The 25,862-nt window shown below is 46.5% G+C and overlaps 1 protein-coding gene across 3 annotated transcripts in view; it reads left to right on the top strand.

Moving 5' to 3' along the window:
* Positions 1-25,862, top strand: part of MEGF6 (multiple EGF like domains 6) — a 225,973-nt gene that overhangs the window by 16,184 nt on the left and 183,927 nt on the right. The window lies entirely within an intron of this gene.

The following is a 25,862-nucleotide window of genomic DNA, read 5'->3' as shown; positions in this document are numbered from 1 at the left end:
CAGTGGTACATTCTTGGTTGTAATCTCGTTTTATCCCTTTGGCATCATGCGGTTCTCTTTCTCACACACTCTGGATGACGGACAAGTTTTTGCTCATTAAAGTGCTTCAGACCTTCAGCTGGAGTGCAGTGCTGCTTTATCTCATTGCTTACAGGCACTTTATGCATGGAATGGAATAGGTACTTGTTTTTAAACACCATTGCTATGACTGTTCGATCATTTTCTGATAACAATTTCCATCTTATACTAGAGCAGATGCAGGCAGTTATATGTCTCTCTATTTGTATGTCTCTCTATTTTTGGTGGACGGGCATGCTGGGAGTTATAGTTCCATTATAGTTCCATTAAGCTTGCTTTGATCTAAGCAGTTTTAGAGTATGGAGAATTGTTTTAAAACAATTTTGAGACAAACATTTTTTTTAAAATGAAACAAACAGGCTTTTATCCTACAGAATGTGTATTTAATATCGAACAGCTGCATAGTAATACCTCCCATTTGGTATGCCGATCCAGGTTTTTATTATGTGTGTTCGGCAGTTACACAGTGACACTTCCTAGGAGAAATAATCCGTTAGTATGTAAAGAGGCAGCAGAGATAGTGAGGGGGACTTACAGATGTAGCACACAGGTGTGGTTCATCAAATCGACAGTGTCTAGGTCGACAATGTTTAGGTCGACCACTATAGGTCGACAGTCACTAGGTCGACATGGATGGAAGGTCGACAGGGTTTCTAGGTCGACATGTGCTAGGTCGACAGGTCTAAAGGTCGACATGATGATTTTTTTTTTTTGTGTCGTTTTCTTTGTAGAGTGATCGCTACCGCTTCGCTCGGCACACTTTACTGTTCCAATCGTAGTCCACGTGGATCGTTAAGTATGAAAAAAAGAAAAAAAAAGAAAACAAAATGTGAAAAACTCATGTCGACCTTTAGACCTGTCGACCTAGCACATGTCGACCTAGAAACCCTGTCGACTTTCCATCCATGTCGACCTAGTGACTGTCGACCTATAGTGGTCGACCTAAACATTGTCGACCTAGACACTGTCAATCTTCAGACCGGATCCCGTAGCACACACCCTCATTCCAAGTCCAGGGGTGGATTTGCATATTGGCCTGGGAATGGAGGCCCCTCCCCTCAGAAGACCCAGAAATGAAGTCCCACCACACAGTTGCAAATTACATCGTTTTTTGTAGCACATGTATTAAGTACCACATATGCCCTAGTTGTAGTATGAATTGGCCAAATAAGATGGTAATAAATTCATCCTTTCAGTGTTTTGATTGTATCACGCATATTGTAACCTTGAGACGCACTGGATGACTCTCTAGCAGGGGCGTCTCTAGAGAGGAGGGGACCCGTGTGCAGACTCCGTGTGTGGGCCCCCTCTTCTCCCATAGCGGTCACGCCGCTGCTAGCGCTCTGAGCGCTGTTGACTCTGGCACAGTGCCAGAGTCTACTGCGCATGCGCAGGACTCCGGAAAATGACCGCCGCGCCATTTTTTCGGAGTCCTGCGCATGCGCTGTAGACTCTGGCACTGTGCCAGAGTCTCTAGTGGTCAGTGCGCTAGCAGTGGCGCGACCGCTCTGGTAGAGGAGGGGGCCCACATGCGGTCAGCGATGGACTCCGGAAAGGTAAGTATAGGAGAAATGGGTGCGGTGTGGGCCCCCCCCTGAACTCAGGGGCCCGTGTGCATCGCACACACTGCACCCATTATAGAAACGCCAATGCTTTCTAGCACATTGAATGGTCAGTATGGGCTTGATCCAGAGTCCACACCAGCTTCTATGAAGATTTGCTCTGTAAATCCGCATCCTGTCCTGACACAGGAATCCTGGCATTATTTTTTTTTACCCCTTCACTGGGCAGTAAAACTTCTGTGTACTTGAGCTAGAATTGTACAACCAGTGGGCCAGGACCCCAGGAGAGATTCTAGAACAATTGGAAATTTGGTGAGTATGACCAAATCAAAGCTCCTTGAATTTATATGATTTACAGTTGGACACTTTTTAATGTGGTTTGGTTTCGCTGACCTTGAATGGTGAACCTCGACCTCGTGTTTGTGGTTTACAATTTGCATTTGCTTTTGAAGTTATGGACATTAATATAAATGATAACACTTGCCTTTTGGATGTTAGATGGCTACATTTTTATTTATTTGAAACCATTTTTTTTTCTGCCACACTAAATGTTTTTTTTTAAACTTTAAACAGTTTTTCAATGTTAGAACCAGCTGTCCCGCACACAACAGAGAGAGTGGTAGACCAGCGCCCAGATCCGACCACTCCCCTAGAGAAGGGGTGCATGGGTCTCAATCATTCCATTCGCAGTGAATTGCTTTGTCGTGGAACCCGCCTCTAGCTGCACAATGCAACAAATCATCTTTCCCTCTGGCATCTAAAAGTCGACATGTATAGGATAGTTACGATGCCTGTAAATATATATCCGCTCTCTGTTTCTTGATTAACATGAAAGTATGTTAGTGGTGCTCCCTCTGCTGCTGAATCCGCTGTGAGAAGGCTTTTGTCAGACAGTCTAGTGAGTGATCAGCCAGCCAGGCATGCAAAAATGGCAACAAGAGTCTCTAATTGTGCTGGCAAGCACACTCCTGAAATCATCACATTAACTTTCCTCAGCGTTGCTTTGTTTCTGTCATTATGAAATGAGTCCCTATGGCCTCCAAGTGTGCCGCAATCTGCTGAGGCTGCGCTGAGACTATGCTTGGCAGACACCACACTGACACATGTCATTCCTATCCTGTGTTGCTCCTTGTCATTGGAATCTGTTCTGCTGTACGCTTTCCAAGAAAATGACTAGTACTTCCTCTCTAAATCTACCCAGCTATTGGGGCAAAGACGTAAATATTTGCTGTGTACTTTAATTTTGTGAAGTCTTTTTTTTCCCCCTTTACACATGGATGTAAGATGCAGACAGTCTTTGCTGGCAGCAGTACTATGCACAGGATTTCATTATGGGCAATTAAAGTTTAAATTGCTGGAGTCATGCTGCAAGCTGACTGTAAACATCCCGCTAATTGCGTATTTGTATCTGTCCGTTTTCACTGATTGCAGGAATTTATCTTCCAACTAAAGGCATATTAAGGTGTCTGATCACAGCTAAGCTGGGGAGGGGGGTTGGGGGGGTCGAATGTGTTCACTTTGGGACGAATGCACTGGGAAGGTTCTACTAGATGTAGCCGGTATGTGTTGTCATCTCCATCACAAGACTTTCTGTGCCTGATTAGAGTTGGGCATTAATCCAGTTAGAAGGTTCTGTTTATTTATACAATCGCAAACCTGGCTAAGGGGCTAATTCGGGTCGGATCGCAAATCGCGTTCCGGCTGGAATTTATGCGGGGGTGCCGTGGGCGCATGCGCCTGTCAATCAGGCAGAGGCGGGAGGGGAGCGGCAACGCTCCGTTTTCAGGGAGGAAACGGAGCGTTGTGGGGGCGGGGCAACCCGAACGGTGGGCTATGCGGCGCAAACAGGGGCGTGTCGGGGGCACAGTCACGGCGGCTGCGTGACATCACACGCAGCCGCCGCGATAGGTAAGATGGCGCTGGGACTCCTGCGGCCGCAGCTAAGCTGCGCTGGCAGGAGTCAACCTTAGTTTCTGCTGATAAGCAGAAATTGCGAGGCGATCGCAATTTCAGCTTGTAGCAGGGGGGAGGCGCTGGTCAGCATACTGGCCGGCCTTGCCCAGTGCTGGGCGGCCCCCAGCAGAATTAGCAGAATTTGCTGATTAGCAGAATTTGCTATCCTTACTGAATTTGCCCCTAAATCGCAGTGTTAAAATGAAGCATCCTGGTATCTGCATGCTACATACCAGAACAAGCCTTCTCTCTCCCTTCATGCAGAAAACCCCAAAAAGCATTCTCACCCCTTAAATCTCCTCTTTCTCATACGTCCTAGAGGATGCTGGGGACGACATCAAGACCATGGGGTATAGACGGGACCCGCAGGAGACATGGGCACTTTAAAGACTTTTCATTGGGTGTGAACTGGCTCCTCCCTCTATGCCTCTCCTCCAGACCTCAGTTTTAGAAATGTGCTCAGGTCGACTGGATGCACTCTGAGGAGCTCTACTGAGTTTCTCTGAAAAGACTTATGTTAGGTTTTTTATTTTCAGGGAGATCTGCTGGCATAAGACTCCCTGCTTCGTGGGACTGAGGGGGCAGAAGCAGAACCAACTTCCTCAGAGTTTCATGGCTCTGCTTCTGGCTGATAGGACACCATTAGCTCCTGAAGGGAACTGAACGCTAGCCGTGTCTAGATGCTCACTCCCACAGCACGCCGTCACCCCCCTCACAGAGCCAGATGTCAGAAGACAGTATAAATATTACAGTGTTTGTATGAGTGTAAGGACGCGCCATTGCGGGGGCGGAGCTTCTTCCTCAGGCAGCCAGCACACTACTCAGCGCCATTTTCTCTTTCTCCTCAGGCTGCAGAGAACACGCTGGTCCTCTCCTCCACTTCTGACAAGTACAGGGTGCTATTAAGGGTGGGCACAAAGTGATTGTACTGCATTTGATAGTGTATATTACTATTTAAAAAGCGCTGTTAGGCTGTGGACATACTGTGTTCACAGGAAATACTGGCGCTGGGATTGTGAACTGGCTGCTCCTATCCTGTGTCCCTCTGACAGATTTTACTGTGGGTCTGTCCCCAAAATAAGTCTCAGTGTGTCTGTTGGTGTGCTGTACATGTGTGAGGCATGTCTGAGGCAGGGAGTTCCTCCCCGGAGGAAGCCATTTTAGGGACACAGAGTTGTAATGTGGTGGCGCAAAATGGAAACGACATTGAAATTCATTTATGTTACCAATGGTACACTGATTAGGCCCACTATTGCCTGCGCATGGGTGAGTCGCACTATTGAAAAATGGTCAGAAAGCGTGTCATCAGAAATTAACACGATTGATAAAGATGAGATACTCCTTAAGTTAGGGAATATCAAGGACGCTGCCGCCTACATGCTGGAAGCAATGAAGGATATTGGACTCTTGAGTTCACAGGCCGCTACCATGGCAGTATCGGCTAGGCGGGCATTGTGGATGCAGATTCCAAAAGAAACATGGAGGTTCTCCCTTATAAAGGTGAGGCCTTATTTGGCGATGGCCTGGATGCGTTGGTCTCGGCGGCTACTAATTTTTGCCCTCTGCTCCTGCACCGGCAAAAAAGACCTATCACCCGCAAATGCAGTCCTTTCGGCCCAATAAATACAAAAATACGAGAGGTTCCCCCTTCTTTGCAGGTAGGGGAAGGGGAAGGGGAAAGAAGCCCACAGCGGCTTCAGGTTCCCAAGAGCAGAAGTCTACCCCTACTTCTGCCAAATCCCCAGCATGATGCTGGAGCTCCCTTGCGGGAGGCCGCTCGGGTGAGGGCACGTCTCAGACTCTTCATCCAGGATTGGATTCTGTCTGGCCTGGATCCCTGGGTGTTGCAAATAGTATCCCAGGGGTACAAGCTGGAGTTTCAAGACGTTCCCCCATGCCGATTTTTCAAATCGACCTTGCCAGTTTCTCCGTCAGAAAGAGAAGCAGTAACAGCGGCAATCCAAAAATTATGTCAAGACCAGGTCATAGTCCTGATACCGTTGTCACAACAAGGGAGGGGTTTTTATTCAAGCCTCTTTGTGGTTCCGAAGCCGGACGGCTCGGTCAGACCGATCCTAAATCTAAAGGATCTGAATGGTTACCTAAAAGGGTTCAGGTTCAAGATGGAATCACTTCGGGCAGTGATTGCCAGTCTGGAGGAGGGGGACTACTTGGTGTCGGTGGACATAAAGGATGCTTACCTGCATGTTCCCATTTATCCTCCTCACCAGGTTTATCTGAGATTCGCGGTTCAGGATTGCCATTACCAATTCCAGACGTTACCTTTCGGTCTCTCCACGGCACCGAGGGTATTCACCAAGGTGATGGCGGAGATGATGGTTCTCCTTCGTCAGAAAGGAGTCAATATAATTCCTTATCTAGACGACCTCCTGATAAAGGCGAGATCCAGGGAGCAGTTGTTACACAACATATCACTCTCTCTGTCAATACTCCAACAACACGGGTGGATCATAAATTACCCAAAGTCACAGTTGGAACCGACGACAAGGTTGTCTTTCCTTGGGATGATTCTGGACACAGAAGTTCAGAGAGTATTTCTTCCGCTGGAAAAGGCTATGCAAATCCAGAAAATGTAAAACAGATATTGAAACCATCAAGTGTGTCGATCCATCAGTGCATTCGGTTGTTGGGGAAGATGGTGGCGGCCTACGAGGCCATACAGTTTGGCAGGTTCCATGCCAGAGTAATCCAGTGGGACCTGTTGGACAAGTGGTCGGGGTCACACCTACACATGCACAGAAAGATAATCCTGTTGTCAAAAAACAGGATTTCGCTCCTGTGGTGGTTACACAGCTCTCACCTACTAGAGGGATGCAGGTTCGGGATTCAGGACTGGGTCCTGGTAACCACGGATGCAAGTCTCTGAGGCTGGGGAGCAGTCTCTCAGGGAGAAAACTTCCAGGGACGTTGGTCACAACAGGAAGCCTGCCTACACATAAACGTTCTGGAGCTAAGAGCCATTTACAACGGCCTTCAACAAGCGGTACATCTTCTTCAAGACCGTACCGTGCAGATCCAGGCGGACAATGTAACAGCAGTCGCATACATAAACAGGCAGGGCGGAACGAAAAGCAGAGCGGCAATGGCAGAGGCGACAAAAATCCTCAGCTGGGCAGGAAAACATCTACAAGCTCTGTCGGCAATATTAATTCCGGGAGTAGACAACTGGGAAGCAGACTTCCTCAGTAGACACGATCTCCATCCAGGAGAGTGAGGCCTCCACCAAGAAGTCTTCGCAGAGGTGACAAGTCTTTGGGGAGTTCCTCAAATAGACATGATGGCGTCTTGTCTCAACAAGAAGCTTCAGAGATACTGTTCCAAGTCGAGGGACCCTCAAGCAGTAGCAGTGGATACACTGGTGACCCAGTGGGTGTTTCCGTCAGTGTATGTCTTCCCTCCACTTCCGCTGATCCCAAAAGTACTCAGGATCATAAGAAAAACAAGAGTTCAAGCAATCTTCATTGCCCCAGACTGGCCAAGGAGGGCTTGGTACCCAGATCTTCAGCAGTTACTCATAGGAGATCCTCGGCCTCTTCCTCCTCGAGAGGACCTGCTGCAGCAGGGGCCGTGTGTGTACAAAGACTTACCGCGGCTACGTTTGACGGCATGGCTGTTGAGCGCCGTATCCTAGCCAGGAAGAGTATTCCCGAGGAGGTCATCCCCACCCTTATTCAGGCCAGAAAGGGAGTAACGTCGAAACATTACCACCGTATTTGGAGAAAATATGTATCTTGGTGTGAATCCAAGAAAGCTCCTACGGAAGAGTTTCATTTAGGATGTTTTCTTCATTTTTTGCAGGATGGTATGGAGGCGGGCCTCCGATTGGCGTCAATCAAGGTCCAGATTTCGGCCTTGTCAGTGTTCTTCCAGGAACAATTGGCCTCTCTTCCAGAGGTTCAGACCTTTGTGAAAGGGGTTCTGCACATCCAGCCTCCATTCGTGCCTCCAGTGGCACCATGGGACCTTGACGTGGTATTGCAGTTCCTTCAATCGGATTGGTTTGAGCCTCTACAAAAGATAGAGTTGAAGTTTCTCACTTGGAAAGTGGTGATGCTTTTGGCTTTGGCATCCACAAGGCGGGTGTCTGAATTGGGGGCCTTGTCTCACAAGAGCCCTTACCTGATCTTCCATGAAGATAAGGCAGAGTTGGGGACTCGTCAACATTTTCTTCCGAAGGTGGTTTCATCTTTCCACATAAACCAACCTATTGTAGTGCCAGTAGTTACTGACACATTCACTGATTCAAAATCTCTAGATGTGGTTAGAGCTTTGAAAATCTATGTCGCTAGCAGAGCCGGCCATAGGCATAGGCAAACTAGGCAATTGTCTAGGGCATTTGATATGCCTAGGGGCATCAGCAGCTTCTGCTGATTAAAATGATATGCGACATGCCTATATTCTGTGTGTAGCATTTCATATGCAGATACAGCCACAGTCTCACACAGTATATAGGCATGCTGCATATCAGTTTAATCAGCAGAAGCTGCTTGTGTATCCTAGCCACATAGCAATGCAAATAAGATGCATTTTCATAAAAAAAGGTGCCTGACGTTGGCATTGAGGCAAGATTTATGAGGACACATCTGTATCCAAGCATTGGCAGAGGTCACAGTGTTAGTGGCAGTGTGAGTGCTGTGTGCATGTAAGTGGGTTGGTTGTGCAGTAGTGTTCGGAATATGTGTAAGGAGCATTATGTGTATCATGTAAAAATGCATTAATAATGTGCAACATATGTGTAAAGGGGCACTATGTGTGTCATGTGTATAAGGGCATTAATAATGTGCGGCATATGTGTAACAGGGTACTACTGTATGTGTGTCATTATGTGTATAGGGGCAGTAATAATGTGCAGCAAATGTGTAGGGGTCACTGTGTGTCATTATGTGTATAAGGGCATTAATAATGTGTGGCATATGTGTAAGGGGCATTATGTGTAAAAGGGCATTAATAAAGGTTGTCATAATGTGTAAGGTGCATTATGCTTATAAGGACATTAATAATGTGTCTCATAAGTGTAAGGGGCATTACTGTGTGCAATTGTGTATACATGCATTACGAATGTGTGGCATTAGGTGTATAAGGTGCTCTACTATGTGGCGTTGCATATAGAAAGGGCACTACTGTGTCGGCTAGTGTGAATAAAGAGCAATAGGGTGTGGTGTAATGTGAATAAGGAGCAATTCAGTGTGATGTAATGTGAATAAAGGGCTCTACTGTGAGGAGTAACGTTTATAAGGAAAAGTGATACTACTGTGGGATGTAATATGAATTATGAACACTATCGCATGATCAAATGTGAATAAAGTTGCAGTAATGTGTGGCATAATTGGAAGTGGGGTTACTATTGTGCCCCTTGCCAGCAAAAACACACCCCTTTTTGGGCTGTGCGCCAAATGTGCGAACTGTTCCTATTTAAAATTTAGGGGGTACAAACACCAAAACAATGACTGCTATGGGTGAGGGGTGATGGTGCTAGGAAAGAGGTGCAAGGTCAGAGGCGGAACCAGCAGTGGTGCTAGGGGGCACCAGCCAAAATCTTGCCTAGGGCATCATATTGGGTAGGGCCGGCCCTGGTCGCTAGAACAGCTCGTATACGGAAAACAGAGGCTCTGTTTGTCCTGTATGCTCACAACAAGATTGGCTGTCCAGCTTCCAAGCAGACTATTGCACGTTGGATTAGAAATACGATTCAGCAAGCTCATACTACGGCTGGATTGCCGTTACCGACGTCGGTAAAGGCCCACTCCACTAGGAAGGTGGGCTCATCCTGGGTTTCTGCCCGGGGGGTCTCGGCATTACAACTTTGCCGAGCAGCTACAGTACTTGGTCAGGGTCAAACACATTTGCTAAGTTCTACAAGTTTGACACCTTGGCCGATGAGGACCTCAAGTTTGGTCAATCGGTGCTGCAGGGTCATCCGCACTCTCCCGCCCGTACTGGAGCTTTGGTGTAGACCCCATGGTCTTGATGTCGTCCCCAGCATCCTCTAGGACGTGTGAAAAAATAGGATTTTGATACCTACCAGTAAATCCTTTTCTCCTAGTCCGTAGAGGAGGCTGGGCGCCCGTCCCAGTGCATATTTTACCTGTAGTTTAGTTATTACAGTTACACAAGTTGTGTTATTTTAGTTCAGCATGTTGCTGCAATTGGTTCATGCCTGTTGGCATGTGTTAGGTTGAATGCCATGTGTGCGGCATGGTTGAGGGTGTGAGTTGGTAGATATCTCACCAATAGTTAAGTAATTCCTTTCCTCAAAATGTCAGTCTCCCTGGGCACAGTTCCTACAACTGGGGTCTGGAGGAGGGGCATAGAGGGAGGAGCCAGTTCACACCCAATGAAAAGTCTTTAGAGTGCCCATGTCTCCTGCGGATCCCGTCTATACCCCATGGTTTTGATGTCATCCCCAGCATCCTCTATGGACTAGGAGAAAAGGATTTACCGGCAGGTATCAAAATCCTATTTTTCCTCACCTCTCCTCATTACCTTTCCAGTATTGCTCCCTGCACACATGGGGGTGATTCAGACCTGATCGCTGCTGTGCGTTTTCACTCAGCGGGCGATCAGTTCCAAACTGCGCATGCGTATGCAGGTGCGTCGCATGGGTACAAAGTGGATTGCCGCTCAGCGATGGGTTTGTAGGACGGATCCGTTTGCACGGCCAATCGCAAGGAGATTGACAGGAAGAAGGCGTTTGTGGGTGTCAACTGACCGTTTTCAGGGAGTGTCCATGCATTTGCAGGGAGGGTTCCTGACGTCAATTCCGGTTCCGGACAGGCTGATGTGATCGCAGCGGCTGATTAAGTTTTGGTCTGCGCAGAGACTGCACAAAATCTGTTTGTACAGCTCTGCTACACATGCAATCGCACACTTGCAGAGCTAAAATACACTCCCCCTGTGGGCGGTGACTATCTGATCGCAGCAGTGCAAAAATTTGCTTGCTAGTGATCAGGTCTGTTTTACCCCCATGGGAAGGTGCAGAAATTGCACAGGCTGCAGATTAACACTTCATCTAAAAGTAAACAAGTTTGTGTATGAGTGTTACAGGTGTGTCTTTGTAGTTAATAGAAAGAATAGTCATGAAAATAATACTGATCTTCTCCAGGACTGATTATTATTTTAGCGCATGCACAGTTGGGGAGTTAGGGAAAGGTTGCGCACGTGCAGTTGGGGAGTTAGGGAAAGGCCGCATGTGCGCAGTTGGGGTGTTAGGGAAAAGTTGCACAGTTGGGGAGTTAGGGAAAGGTTGCACAGTTGGGGAGTTAGGGAAAGTAAGCGTGTGCGCAGTTTGGGAGTTATGGAAAGGCCGTGCGTGCACAGTTATGGAGTTAGGGAAAGGCTGCCTGTGTGCAGTTGGGGAGTTAGGGAAAGGCTGCGTGTGCACAGTTGGGGAGTTAGGGAAAGGCTGCCTGTGTGCAGTTGGGGAGTTAGGGAAAGGTCGCATGTGTGCAGTTGGGGAGTTAGGGAAAAGTCACACATTTGGGGAATTAGGGAAAGGCCGCGTGTGCACAGATGGGGAGTTAGGGAAAGGTCGCACAGTTGGGGAGTTAGGGAAAGGTCGCACAGTTGGGGAGTTAGGGAAAGGCCGCGTGTGCGCCGTTGGGGAGTTAGGGAAAGGTCACACAGTTGGGAAGTTAGGGAAAGGTCGTGCATGTGCAGTTGTGTAGTAAGGGAAAGAGTCGCACAGTTGGGGAATTTGGGAAAAGCCGCGTTTGCGCAGTTGGGGAGTTAAGGAAAGGCCACGTGTGTGCAGTTGGGAAGTTAGGGAAAGGCCGCATGTGGGGAGTTAGGGAAAGTCCGTGCGTGTACAGTTGGGTAGACAAGGGACATCTTCTCCAGTGGACCAAGAAACATGGTGTTAAATGTCAGTGTGTGTGAACATGTGGTGAGTGTATGGAGTTTTGTAGGTGCTGGGATATAATAAGGAGATTCTATTTTGCTCCAGGGATTAATAACTGCAGTACTTGTACTGTAACCATACAATGACAAAGTGGAGTGCTCTACTGCACAGACTCCATGTTGCTACTACTCCAGGGAAGCCTCATTCCCTGTACCAAGTTGGCCTCTGATGCTACTACTGAGCATGTGCGGAGCTATCCTGAGACGGTGTAAGAGTGTCACAGTGGGAGACGGTGAACCTTGTTGATATAACCATCCTGCAATGCTAGTCGGTACCTACATAGGCTCACCAGCTGGTGAGCTGTATGACCGCTCACTCTGCTCTATCTACCAGTGCATATAACAGTGAGTACAGCTGTATTTGCTTTATTTTCACTAAAACCACTCCTCTGGTTAATTAACTGGGATGTTTGTAGTTGTAAGGCATCCACTGGTGTGCACAGAAACTGTGCTACATACTTAAGTTTGTACACACTGTACATATTTTCAACAAAGCAAATTATCACCTTTTTTTTAAATGCCCCTTTATATCTGCAAAATATAAATATGAAGTAAAATCTATAGTAAATATGTTTTGTTGCAGGATTTTAAGTTACTGTAAGTCTGCTTTCTCAGCTCCTGAATCAGTAGACTGCCATTGTCATGTCTCTGTCCCATAATGAAAAGTCTGATTTTCTCATGGGCCAATAACCCTGCTGCAGTGCAAGGGATTGCTCTAGGGGGGTAATTCTGAGTTGATCGCAGCAGCAAGTTTGTTAGCAATTGGGCAAAACCATGTGCACTGCAATGGGGGGGGGGGGGGGGGGGGCAGATATAACATTTGCAGAGAGAGTTAGATTTGGGTGGGTTATAGTGTTTCTGTGCAGGGTAAATGCTGGCTGCTTTATTTTTACACTACAATTTAGATTTCAGTTTGAATACACCACACCCAAATCTCACTCTCTCTGCACATGTTATATCTGTTACACCTGCAGTGCACATGGTTATGCCCAACTGCTAACAAATTTGCTGCAGCGATCAACTCAGAATTAGGCCCTAGATCCAGAGTCCTGTATAACTGTGGAAAGTCACAAAAATATATGATGGTGTCATATTCACCAACAGTCCAGATTTTCGCAGCACAGACTTCCCAACTCGCTTTGGTTATTGAGTACTATGCTAGCCATAAATTGTCAAATGAGTCACACACAATCCACACACAATGCCAATGTTGAGGTACATTTAAATGTTTTTGCAACTGCTCATGTGCAAAAAAGCTAAAACCCCTATGGCGCATGTGTTACATGTGTTAACCAGAGTGTACGCACAACGATGAGGATATTATGATCGGTACATATGCTATTGGAAATGGGGTGGAAAAGAGATAGGCTGCCGGTGACTGGATATTACGATCGATACATACTGTATTGATAAATAATGGGGTGCGAAAGTGATGGGTGGTGACTGGTAGGGGATCATCTCATAGACGTGTAATGGGAATGTACTGCGCGTGTCGGGGAACGCGGCTGCATTTTCTGATGCACAGCCAAAGGAGGCCAGAGTCTGACGGAGACACTGAACCTGCCATAGGGCTGGTGTAAATATTGATGGTGTGAGTGATGGTGGCATTTTAAGAATCACCAATGGTATTACAGCCTCAAGAAGCACTGAAAGTGGTCATCTCAGTCCTGGCACATTCAGACACAGGTATCTACTCCAGGGGAAGGGCTGGTACTAGCGTTTGCATATACTCACAGCCGCAACTCCGGCAACAGACCCAAGAGTGGATGTAGCAGCGTCCATATTTCAATCAGGCCAAAAGTCTGGGGGACTTGATTGCACACACTGTTATGAGTACTAAAACTATACAGAAAACAGCATGCCAGGTCTTCAGTATAGCATGGGCAAGCTTCACTGAAGGGTACGCTCACCAGTTTTCCAAATAGCACTAATAGATGTTTTGCTGAAGTATTCTCTCAAATAATACAAGTCTTTTCCACAATAGAGAATTCATGAGAATTAACGGATCTTTTGTGTTCTTTATATATGTTAATGCCTTGTATATAAATATTGCACATTTCACTACAATAGCACAAGACAATTCAAATGTAGATATTTGAATAGATAAGTAGTACCATATTTTTTGCGTGGATAAATATTTGTTGAGAAATACTGCACATTTTTTTTTTCAAGTAACACAAGTAATTTGCACAGCAACAAACTATTGAATAGGTCTTGCACAGCAGCTAGTTAATGAATAGAGCTACAGAATATTCCAGATTTATAGCCATATAATTAAGTGCCTCACAGTTCTTTTCAATATGCACATATCCTATCACTGTAGACAAATACTTAGCAGATCCTTCGCAGAGTCCAGGTTAGCTTCACCATAGTGAAATATTATCAAGTAACAGGCTTTCCAAATGATACAGGCAGATGAATTTTGCATACATCCAAGTATGCATTAGGACAAGACAGGATTTGATTAGAACCCACAATATAAACTTTGTATAAGGACTGAAACATTCAATCAGCACCAGTCGCAGAACAAAGCCGGATTGTAACTCCAGCTGCAGCAATTAGGAGTCAGAACGAAGCCCAGCACAATGAGACCTAGGGGTAAATTTACTAAGATGTGAGTTCTATTTGAGATGGGATGTTGCCCATAGCAACCAATCAGAATCCAGGTATTATCTTCTAGAAGGTGCTAGATACATGAGAAGTAGTATCTGATTGGTTGCTATGGGCAACATCCCATCTTAAATAGAACTCCCATCTTTGTAAATTTACCCCCTAATCTGTGCAGGAGACTGACTGGAGCTCACAGAACTAACCTAACGATGGCCCTCATTCCGAGTTGTACGCTCGCTTGCTGCCTTTTTTTTTTTTTGTATAAACAATTTTTATTAAGTGCATGAGGAGGAGACAAAGATGCAATACAATAGTAAGATCATCATGTAAACAGGCACAAATGAGAAATAAAGTGCAAAAAAATTCAGCAGTCATAATAAGCGATAGCCGAGACCACGAGTCCCAATATGAAGGTTATAGTGACCCATTACATCATGTCTCTATAGTCTATACACCATAAATTTTTTGAAATACAATCTGAGTATAAACAAAGAGAACAGTTAGACAACAACAAAATGTGTAACAATAAAAAGGTGGGGAGGGGGAAGGGGTAGGGATGGCGGAGGGTAGCACAACAAGGATGAGAGAATACACGTAGACAAAAAGAAAGTGCTAGGGAGGAGGGGAGGTAGAGAAGATCATCACATGGACACATCTCGGAACATAAAATCTCAGAGAAAGTATCAATGAGGAAACGGAAAACATTGGTTATGACAGTTGTTTCAGGTAATACCAACTAGTAGATTCAAAGATCTTCTGGATTCTCAATTGCTCCACATGAGAAAGATGTTCAATATATATTTCCCTCTTATTATAAAAGCGGACCACTCCCCTTTCAATATCAGGAAATGCACATTGTCGTTCATAATATATAACCTGCAGAATCAGCTGTTTGACTTCTAAAAGCATCGGAGGGGCAGATGAAATCCAATGATTCAGTAGGGCTTTTTTCGCTAGTGTAAGAATAACAATAATTACAGGTCTAATATGCTTCGAGTTGGGTCCAAGATCCCATCCCGCAAAATTAAGTAGCAAACAAGCCCCAGGAAGCCTACTCAATTGTAGAGAGAAAACAGTATTAATGAATAATATAATCTTATTCCAAAAAACGTAGCACCTTTCCACAACTCCAAAAATTGTGGAAAAAGGTAGCAAATTGTGATTGGCATTTAGGGCACTGACCTGATTCATTAGGAACCATATATTTCCTTTGGGATTGGGAAATTAAGGCTCTATTTACAATTTTAAGATGCACCTCCTGTAAAGCTGCTGAGGGAAGAAATTTTATGGAGGTCGCTATCGGGGAAAGTAAATCCTCTTGAGACTGAATCATAGGTATGTCAGCAGACCATGACTCCACTGAGCGTGCTCAAGCTTTATGAGCAGTGGGCGCAATTAGGTAAGGATACAGATACCTCAATTTGTATGGTTTAGATGATATAAAGGACATAACAGCCGTTATTTGATCTACATCACTGCCCTCCTCCAGGGCTTTAGGTCTAGTTTGGATGAAATGCCTAATTTGAACATACATAAAAAAGCATTTATGGTCTACCTGCCATGTTTCTTGAAAATAAGCAAATGGACGCAATTTGCCTTCAGGATCGAACACATCTTTAATAGCAGATATACCTCTGTCTCTCTATTGTACATAAGTTATCCAAACCAGAGGGGAAGGCAGGGTTACTCCAGAACGTGATATATGGAGAATACGTGAAATTTCTGTTCAATTTATTGTTGATAGTGCGCCAAGCCTTATAAGTGTATGTAAAAAGAATATTTGAAAGTATTCCTGGGGGGAGTTGTTTCAAAGGGATATGTATAAGTGCACTAGGTGAGTAGGGATGGAATAGGGCCTTTTCTAAGGTGTAGTTGGAGAAAAGTGATTGTTGGAGAAACCAATCTATAACATGTCTAAATAGAGCAGCCTGTGAGAAAACCGTCGCATCTGGAAGATTAAAGCCCCCCAGTGATTTAGGTAGTATCAATTTCATGTAGGATATGCGTGCCTTCTTCTCATTCCAAATAAAAGTGGAAAATAGTTTTCTAAGGGAGGAGGCATCTTTAATAGACAGCATCAAAGGGAGCATTTGCAGGAGGTAAGAAAGTTTTGGGAAGAGAATACTTTTAATAACAGTTATCCTGCCTGACATAGACAATGGTAGCCTCATCCAATTCTTTATACATTTTTGAATAGAGAGCAAAATTGGTTTGAAATTAACTGAGTAGAGCAGAGAAAGTTGTCTTGGGATGAGAACCCCTAAATACTTCAGGGGGGCCTGGCAAATTGTGAATTCAGATAAAATCGGGTGAGAGGCAAAAAAAGAATCATTTGACGAAAGGGGTAACAATCTAGATTTAGAGTAATTTACCCGAAAGCCAGCAAATGAGCTAAATTTATCAATAATGCACATAATAGCAGTAATAGATTGCGACGGGTTAGACAAGAAAAGCAGCATATCGTCCGCAAATAGACTGAGCTTTACTTCCGTATTGCGGACCATAATACCTTGGAAATCCTTAGAATTCCGTAAAGCTATTGCCAGAGGTTCCAATGCCATTGCAAACAGTAGAGGAGAAAGGGGGCAGCCCTGTCTCGTGCCCTGCAAGATTGGGAAAGGAGGTGAGAGATAATTATTGCTTAAAATGTGTGATGAGGAGTTGTGATAGAGGCGTTTTAAGACTGAGATGAAGTCGTTTGGGACACCGAACCTAACGCTAGCTGCTTTTAGCAGCCGTGCAAACACTAAGCTGCCGCCGTCTGGGAGTGTATCTTAGCTTAGCAGAAGTGCGAACGAAAGGATCGCAGCGCTGCTACAAAAAAGATTGTGCAGTTTCTGATAGTGATGAGCGGGTTCGGTTTCTCGGAAACCGAACCCCCCCGAACTTCACCCTTTTTACACGGGTCCGAGCCATACTCGGATTCTCCCGTATGGCTCGGGTAACCCGAGCGCGCCCGAACGTCATCATCCCGCTGTCGGATTCTCACGAGATTCGGATTCTATATAAGCAGCCGCGCGTCGCCGCCATTTTCACTCGTGCATTGCAAATGTTAGGGAGAGGACGTGGCTGGCGTCCTCTCCGTTATTGTTGAATTTGATTGTGCATTATTGCTTAATTCATTGTGGGGAGAACTGGGGAGCAGCTGTATAATATAGGAGGAGTACAGTGCAGAGTTTTGCTGATCAGTGACCACCAGTTATCCATTCTCTGCCTGAAAAAAACGCTCCATATCTGTGCTCAGTGTGCTGCATATATATCTGTGCTCACACTGCTTAATTGTGGGGACTGGGGAGCAGCTGTATTATATAGCAGGAGTACAGTGCAGAGTTTTGCTGACGGTGACCACCAGTATACGTTGTCTGCCTGAAAAACACTCCATATCTGTGCTCAGTGTGCTGCTTTATTGTGGGGACTGGGGAGTCGGGACCACCAGTATAATATTATATAGGAGGAGTACAGTGCAGAGTTTTGCTGACACAGTGACCACCAGTATACTATATATAGCAGTACGGTACGGAAGGCCACTGCTGTACCTACCTCTGTGTCGTCATTAAGTATACTATCCATCTACATTCTATACCTGTGGTGCATTTTAGTTTTGCAGTTTGCTGACACAGTGACCACCAGTATACTATATATAGCAGTACGGTACGGAAGGCCACTGCTGTACCTACCTCTGTGTCGTCATTAAGTATACTATCCATCTACATTCTATACCTGTGGTGCATTTTAGTTTTGCAGTTTGCTGACACAGTGACCACCAGTATACTATATATAGCAGTACGGTACGGAAGGCCACTGCTGTACCTACCTCTGTGTCGTCATTAAGTATACTATCCATCTACATTCTATACTTGTGGTGCATTTTAGTTGTGCGCAGTATATATAGTAGTAGGCCATTGCTATTGATACTGGCATATAATTCCACACATTAAAATATGGAGAACAAAAATGTGGAGGTTAAAATAGGGAAAGATCAAGATCCACTTCCACCTCATGCTGAAGCTGCTGCCACTAGTCATGGCCGAGACGATGAAATGCCATCAACGTCATCTGTCAAGGCCGATGCCCAATGTCATAGTAGTGAGCATGTAAAATCCAAAAAACAAAAGTTCAGTAAAATGACCCAAAAATCAAAATTAAAAGCGTCTGAACTCATTCCTAGGCAGGCTACGCTTTGTATCACCGATTTCCAGAATACGCACACAGCTGACAACCTCTTACGGAAACTGAGGAAGATCATCGCAGAATGGCTTACCCCAGTTGGACTCTCCTGGGGATTTGTGACATCGGACAACGCCAGCAATATTGTGCGTGCATTACATCTGGGCAAATTCCAGCACGTCCCATGTTTTGCACATACCTTGAATTTGGTGGTGCAGAATTATTTAAAAAACGACAGGGGCGTGCAAGAGATGCTATCGGTGGCCCGAAGAATTGCGGGCCACTTTCTGAATTCAGCCACCGCGTACAGAAGACTGGAGCACCACCAAACAATCCTGAACCTGCCCTGCCATCATCTGAAGCAAGAGGTAGTAACGAGGTGGAATTCAACCCTCTATATGCTTCAGAGGATGGAGGAGCAGCAAAAGGCCATTCAAGCCTATACATCTGGCCACGATATAGGCAAAGGAGGGGGAATGCACCTGACTCAAGCGCAGTGGAGAATGATTTCAACGTTGTGCAAGGTTCTGCAACCCTTTGAACTTGCCACACGTGAAGTCAGTTCAGACACTGCCAGCCTGAGTCAGGTCATTCCCCTCATCAGGCTTTTGCAGAAGAAGCTGGAGACATTGAAGGAGGAGCTAAAACAGAGCGATTCCGCTAGGCATGTGGGACTTGTGGATGGAGCCCTTAATTCGCTTAACCAGGATTCACGGGTGGTCAATCTGTTGAAATCAGAGCACTACATTTTGGCCACCGTGCTCGATCCTAGATTTAAAACCTACGTTGTATCTCTCTTTCCGGCAGACACAAGTCTGCAGAGGTTCAAAGACCTGCTGGTGAGAAAATTGTCAAGTCAAGCGGAACGTGACCCGTCAACATCTCCTCCTTCACATTCTCCCGCAACTGGGGGTGCGAGGAAAAGGCTAAGAATTCCGAGCCCACCCGCTGGCGGTGATGCAGGGCAGTCTGGAGCGAGTGCTGACATCTGGTCCGGACTGAAGGACCTGCCAACGATTACTGACATGTCGTCTACTGTCACTTCATATGATTCTCTCACCATTGAAAGAATGGTGGAGGATTATATGAGTGACCGCATCCAAGTAGGCACGTCAGACAGTCCGTACGTATACTGGCAGGAAAAAGAGGCAATTTGGAGGCCCTTGCACAAACTGGCTTTATTCTACCTAAGTTGCCCTCCCTCCAGTGTGTACTCCGAAAGAGTGTTTAGTGCAGCCGCTCACCTTGTCAGCAATCGGCGTACGAGGTTACTTCCAGAAAATGTGGAGAAGATGATGTTCATCAAAATGAATTATAATCAATTCCTCCGTGGAGACATTCACCAGCAGCAATTGCCTCCACAAAGTACACAGGGACCTGAGATGGTGGATTCCAGTGGGGACGAATTAATAATCTGTGAGGAGGGGAATGTACACAGTGAAAGGGGTGAGGAATCGGAGGATGATGATGAGGTGGACATCTTGCCTCTGTAGAGCCAGTTTGTGCAAGGAGAGATTAATTGCTTCTTTTTTTGGTGGGGGCCCAAACCAACCAGTCATTTCAGTCACAGTCGTGTGGCAGACCCTGTCGCTGAAATGATGGGTTCGTTAAAGTGTGCATGTCCTGTTTATACAACATACGGGTGGGTGGGAGGGCCCAAGGACAATTCCATCTTGCACCTCTTTTTTCTTTCATTTTTCTTTGCATCATGTGCTGTTTGGGGACAATTTTTTTTAAGTGCCATCCTGCCTGACACTGCAGTGCCACTCCTAGATGGGCCAGGTCTTTGTGTCGGCCACTTGTGTCGCTTAGCTTAGTCACACAGCGACCTTGGTGCACCTCTTTTTTTCTTTGCATCATGTGCTGTTTGGGGACAATTTTTTTGAAGTGCCATCCTGCCTGACACTGCAGTGCCACTCCTAGATGGGCCAGGTGTTTGTGTCGGCCACTTGTGTCGCTTAGCTTAGTCACACAGCGACCTTGGTGCGCCTCTTTTTTTCTTTGCATCATGTGCTGTTTGGGGACTATTTTTTTGAAGTGCCATCATGCCTGACACTGCAGTGCCACTCCTAGATGGGCCAGGTGTTTGTGTCGGCCACTTGTGTCGCTTAGCTTAGCCATCCAGCGACCTTGGTGCAAATTTTAGGACTAAAAATAATATTGTGAGGTGTTCAGAATAGACTGGAAATGAGTGGAAATTATGGTTATTGAGGTTAATAATACTATGGGATCAAAATGACCCCCAAATTCTATGATTTAAGCTGTTTTTTAGGGCTTTTTGAAAAAAACACCCGAATCCAAAACACACCCGAATCCAACAAAAAAATTTCGGTGAGGTTTTGCCAAAACACGGCCGCGGAACCGAATCCAAAACCAAAACACAAAACCCGAAAAATGTCCGGTGCACATCACTAGTTTCTGAGCAGATCGAGACCTACTCCTAGCTTGCGATCACTGCAGACTATTTAGTTCCTGTTTTGACGTCACGAACACGCCCTGCGTTCGGCCAGCCACGCCTGCGTTTTCCCAGGCACGCCCGCGTTTGTATCTGACACGCCTGCGTTTTTACACACACTACCCGAAAACGGTCAGTTACCACCCAGAAACACCCACTTCCTGTCAATCACTCTGCGGCCAGCAGTGCGACTGAAAAGCGTCGCTAGAGCATGTGTAAAACTGCATCGGCTTTTGTGAAAGTACGTAGCGCGTGCGCATTGAGCCGCATGCGCAGAATTGCAGATTTTTAGCCTGATCGCTACGAACAACGGCAGCTAGCGATCAACTCAGAATGAGGGCCTATGATCTACTAAACTCTGCTTATTACAGATTGTAACATACACACAAGTCTAATGACAGTTCTAATAGCCTGGAATATTAGTAGGTCCTAGCGTGTGACTGTGGAGACGCACTGCCATACAGACAGGCTCTCGGTAAATAAATATTTGCCAGACATGTGTATGTTTTACAGTTCTGGCAATGCTGTCTGCACAGAGATGATTAATACAAGTATGTCTCTCTTTCCTGCCGGGAGCCAAAATTCAATGTTTGTCCCAAACAAATGATCTCATAGAAGAAGCAGCTGCAATTTGTACAGTTTTAGTTCCAATCTTAGCAGGGATTTGATGAACACACGGTCACAAATCACACAAGCACAAAGCATTGCAATGCATTCCTGTGATATAGATTTGGGAATATACTGTAATCAGGGCTGTAGCTAGAAGTGTGTTGTAAGTGGTTCCATCACGCAGGGCCCTGGGGTCAGCACTGTTGTTGCCCCACGGCACCTGCATGTGGCTTGCATGATGCTTGGAATGGCGCCTTGCAGCCAGTAGCGCTACTGCTGAGCCGCCCAGAGCATCTATGGGTTGCTCCAGGCAGGAATCCTGAAGCCTGTGGAAGCTCAAAGCAGAGCTCTACTTCCAAGATCTGGCGGCCCCACCCACTAGGTGTGGCATAATGGCATCACTTGTTTAGGGGTGGGGGCCGCACAAAGAACACTGCGGCACTGGTGTTGGTAAAGCACACACTACTGCTATGCACTACACACAGAAACTCCTTGTAGTGAGTGCCACAAATTTAATAGCCATGGGAGATGGTGACAGACTAGGTTGGCTTTTATACCCACATTACAGCCAAAAAAGTGTATATATCAAACTGCAATAATAAAAGTGATTTCCACCTAAATGATTTACCAGATTTGAGTGGTCATCCCTGGTGGCTCCGCAGTGACTTACCTGCTCCCTATGACTGCAGCAGTGACGTGCGGTGAGGTGAATGGCAGGGGAGGCCTGGGGAATGGCAGGGGATGGGTCTGAATGCTGGGATCCTGTCTCACCCCCTACTCACTGTAACTCTTCCCTCACTACATTAAGCCACAGTGTCCACTGAGTCTCCTACCTGCATCCCTGTGTCTTCTCTTGCTGCTGCTGACTGAGCGCCGGCTACAGTGCACTTCCTGGTCACATGACACATCCAAGTGTCCATCAGTGCACAAGGCCCGCCCCCACACTCAGAGTCATGCCTCTATTAGCTTCATTTCTGTGCAGCGTTACTGCCTGTGGTGTTGTCCCGCCACCAGCTCTGCAAAGCAGTGTCTGACTGTAGAACCGAGGTAGAGCTTTTGCTGCCTCATCTCTCATCCCTTCCCCTGGTGGGGGGGGGTGGGGGGAGGGGGGGACATCAGGACTGTGGCATTATAGTCAGGTGTCACAGTTTTAGCCCATCCCCAACATGTTAAACTGCAGCAGGCAGCTTTACAGGTAAGAATGTCCTGGCTGCAGGAATGACATGAAGTAAATAGGAACACTGAGTTACGATATGTCACTCATTCTGTGTTCTATGTGACCCCTATAGCCTGGAGCGCAAAGCGACCTCATAAATTTGCTTAGTGGTAGCTCTGTAGTTAGCTTCTCCAATCTACATAACGGGTGTTATTCAGAGATGGATGTAATTATGCTCTCGCAGCAAAATCTGCGTCCATTAACTCACATGCTGGGTGCCGCCCAGCACGTGTGGTGCCACCCATCAATGCGTTTGCAATTTAAATGCAAACACATTGATTAGATGTCGACCCCTGCCTGTGCAGCCTGGCTGCGTAGGCAGGGGCACCGCCGCCATGTTTCCATATCCAGGAAATGCAGGCCATGTCACAGACCTACCCTGAAAATGGCCATGACACTCCTGCGTTTCGCCATCTCCTCCCCCCAGTGCCGTGTTGCCGCCCCCGGACGCCCGCCGCCTGTCAATCATCATGCGATTGCTTCCTTCCAGGCTGCGATCTCATGGTGAAGGCACGCGCACTATGGCTGTTGTGTATGCGCAGACTCTATGGACGCGGCCGCTGCATGCCAACGCAGGGGCTGCATCCAACTCTGAGGACGGGATGTACTAATAATCTTCACGGGCCATTGCCTGCTACCTCACTGATGTTAATCACATATGTACTAACATATGCGATTAGCATCACAATGCAAAGGCAGTGTCCCCCTGCGAAGCTTGGTGGTCCAGAGGAGAGGGAATGTGCGGCGGCCTCTGGAGGGTCTCCATCACCTCCCAGCACCGGAAGGTGACGTCTGCGGTCAGTCCCTGGCTCCTCCTCCTCCTCCCCCTGCAGCCAGAAGTACAGATGGCTGTTTTTCGGGAGGGGGGGGGGGGGGGGGGGCGGGGCAGTGACCCAGGACTGTGATGGGAGCAGGTATGGAGGGGTGGGTGTGGGCGGCGGGAGCGACAGGCTGCGGTAAGAAGCGATACCCTTCACATCGAAAATCGGGCGGCTGGGTCTCTGAAAACGGGGGTTTTACCACATTTTTCCTTTTAGTACATCACACCCTGAATGTCAGAACAAGAGTTCCCCCTGGGGATTGGTGGGCTGGATTTCAATGTTCCAGATTTTCTTGCGGAGATGGATCCTTATCAGAGCCCCTGTCTTAGAGAGAGAAACTTGATTGACAGCTGACAAAAGTTTATTATTGTGGCGATAAATGATTGCTAACATGGGACATTTTTGATTGGGCAGTTTAAGAGAGGAGGGGGCCCTTGTGCAGTTTCCATGTGGGCCCTCCCTCTCTCTCTGGCACATGTGCAGAGTCTCCAGATTCTACTGCACATGTGCAGACCTCCGAGAAAATGGTGCCAGGTTCCATTTTCCCATTGATTTTTCTACTGCAGAGATCTCCGGCGCCAAATTCCTTGTGATTTGTGCACTGTCAGTGGAGAGGTAAGTCTATTCTATTGCTGTAGGGTGTGTAGTGTGTTCCCCACACCCATTACAGATACGCCCATGGCCGAGGATGATGGCTGTTATAGTTTCACCACAGTGCGAGTGTTCCCTGTTTCCCGCTAATGTTCCACAGCACAGCATCACTTACCATGCTAGTCACTGCTTGAAGTATTACCAAATAATCTCTTAAAGAGTATTTGAGAAGCGCGTGCATCTCTTTGTTTACTACTCTAAAATAAACAATTGTGAATGACTCCGCTAAATTGCTAACTGTTAGAGTTTTGTTAGTCCCGTGATAGAAGACGTGTGAAATCGGGTAAAAGAGAAAGATGTGGCAGACCGCCAGCAAAAATATATTTACTTCACAATGTGCTTTGCCCAAACTTCACTTCTGGTCCTTATTAGCTGTACTGGATTGGAATGCGTTTTGTACAATAATAATACATAATAACATTTACTTCCCAGCTAAGCACTGCTGAGAGATTTGGGCAGTATTGCTGTATACAGAATCTTAGCATTCTATCCCCAGAAGCATAATGTTAGTGGACAGTCAGCTGCTGGCTCATGTTGGCCATTTAGTAAAAGAAAAGAAATAAGTGCCAATACGTGTGCGCTGAATTAGGGTCATCTAGCGGAAATAGTTTAATGTGTACATTTCGCCTGTTCCCAGTGGAAGCTTCTATTTTGAGGAGTAAGTCTATGTGAGGCCGATCGTCAGGCTGGGTGATGGGGCTTCTACTGTGTACACTGTGCTACAGGTAAACTATAATGCCGCAACACAACACAAGCTGACAGATTCCATGTCTGTCTACTTACTGCATCATGCGACTGTAGTTGCCAAGGTACTGGTGTGGTACAATTTGTCAACACCAGAATGTCTTCATGTTCTGGATGCTGACAGGAGGTTTACATGTCACATGTCCAATGTGTTCAAGGATGCATTGCACTGCCTCAGCACACCCAGAAAACAGAGCCGGCATGCCCATGTTTTCCGGAAACACTGCCCGTCGCCGGCCTTTCCCTGACCCCCAAACGGCCGAGGCATATCAGTCATGCTGCAAGTTAGGATTACTGCGACCGTTGACACAGACACAGATCTGCACATGCGCATATCAGGGAACAATGGAGATGGGTGAAAGCCGTTGGCTTTGGATACATCTCTGAATTAGGCCTATGTCGACACTGGGAATTTCGCCAGCCAGCCATTTGAGCATGCAGGTTTCCATTCTGCAGGGGAGTATGGCTGATCCTAGCCCTAATCACACCCTAAGCCTAACTATAACCCCAACCCTAAAATCGTAATGTCAACATTCTGTGATGATATTATGTCATATCAACATTCTGTCATTGTCAGCATTGTGAACGTGGACGTTCTCGTGTCCACATTCTGAGTGTCAGCGTTATAGTATATGAGTCAGTATTTCCGTAGTGGTAAACACAATTGCGCTTATTGCCAAATGTGCTCAAATGTGCTTAATTCTCGGTGCTGTGCGATGATTCCGCGTCAATGTGTGGTTCCTCACCTTGGGGCAGGTTCAGAGTTGCGCGGAAGTCCGTTTTGTGGATGCCCTGTGCATGCTCTGTAGCTGAGCTCATGCATCTCCGACCAACCATGGTCAATTTAGTTATACGCATCTCTGCCACATCCCCACTTCAGGCTGAGCGGGCAAACCTGTAGGTATCTTACGCACTTCGGCTTAGTGTTCAGAGCCTGTGCTGTGGGCCAGTAGACAGGCTGTGGTCCATAGGCGATCATACTATTCCTTCTGTATAACAGGGATACCACAGAGAAATCAAGGATGTCTCAAGAGTTTTGCATCTTATCGTGTCTCCATAGCCTGCTGTTTAGACTGCGT

The sequence above is a fragment of the Pseudophryne corroboree genome, chromosome 10, assembly GCF_028390025.1.
Source record: "Pseudophryne corroboree isolate aPseCor3 chromosome 10, aPseCor3.hap2, whole genome shotgun sequence".
Classification (NCBI taxonomy): Eukaryota; Metazoa; Chordata; class Amphibia; order Anura; family Myobatrachidae; genus Pseudophryne; species Pseudophryne corroboree.
This window is presented reverse-complemented; position numbering and strand designations above follow the sequence as displayed.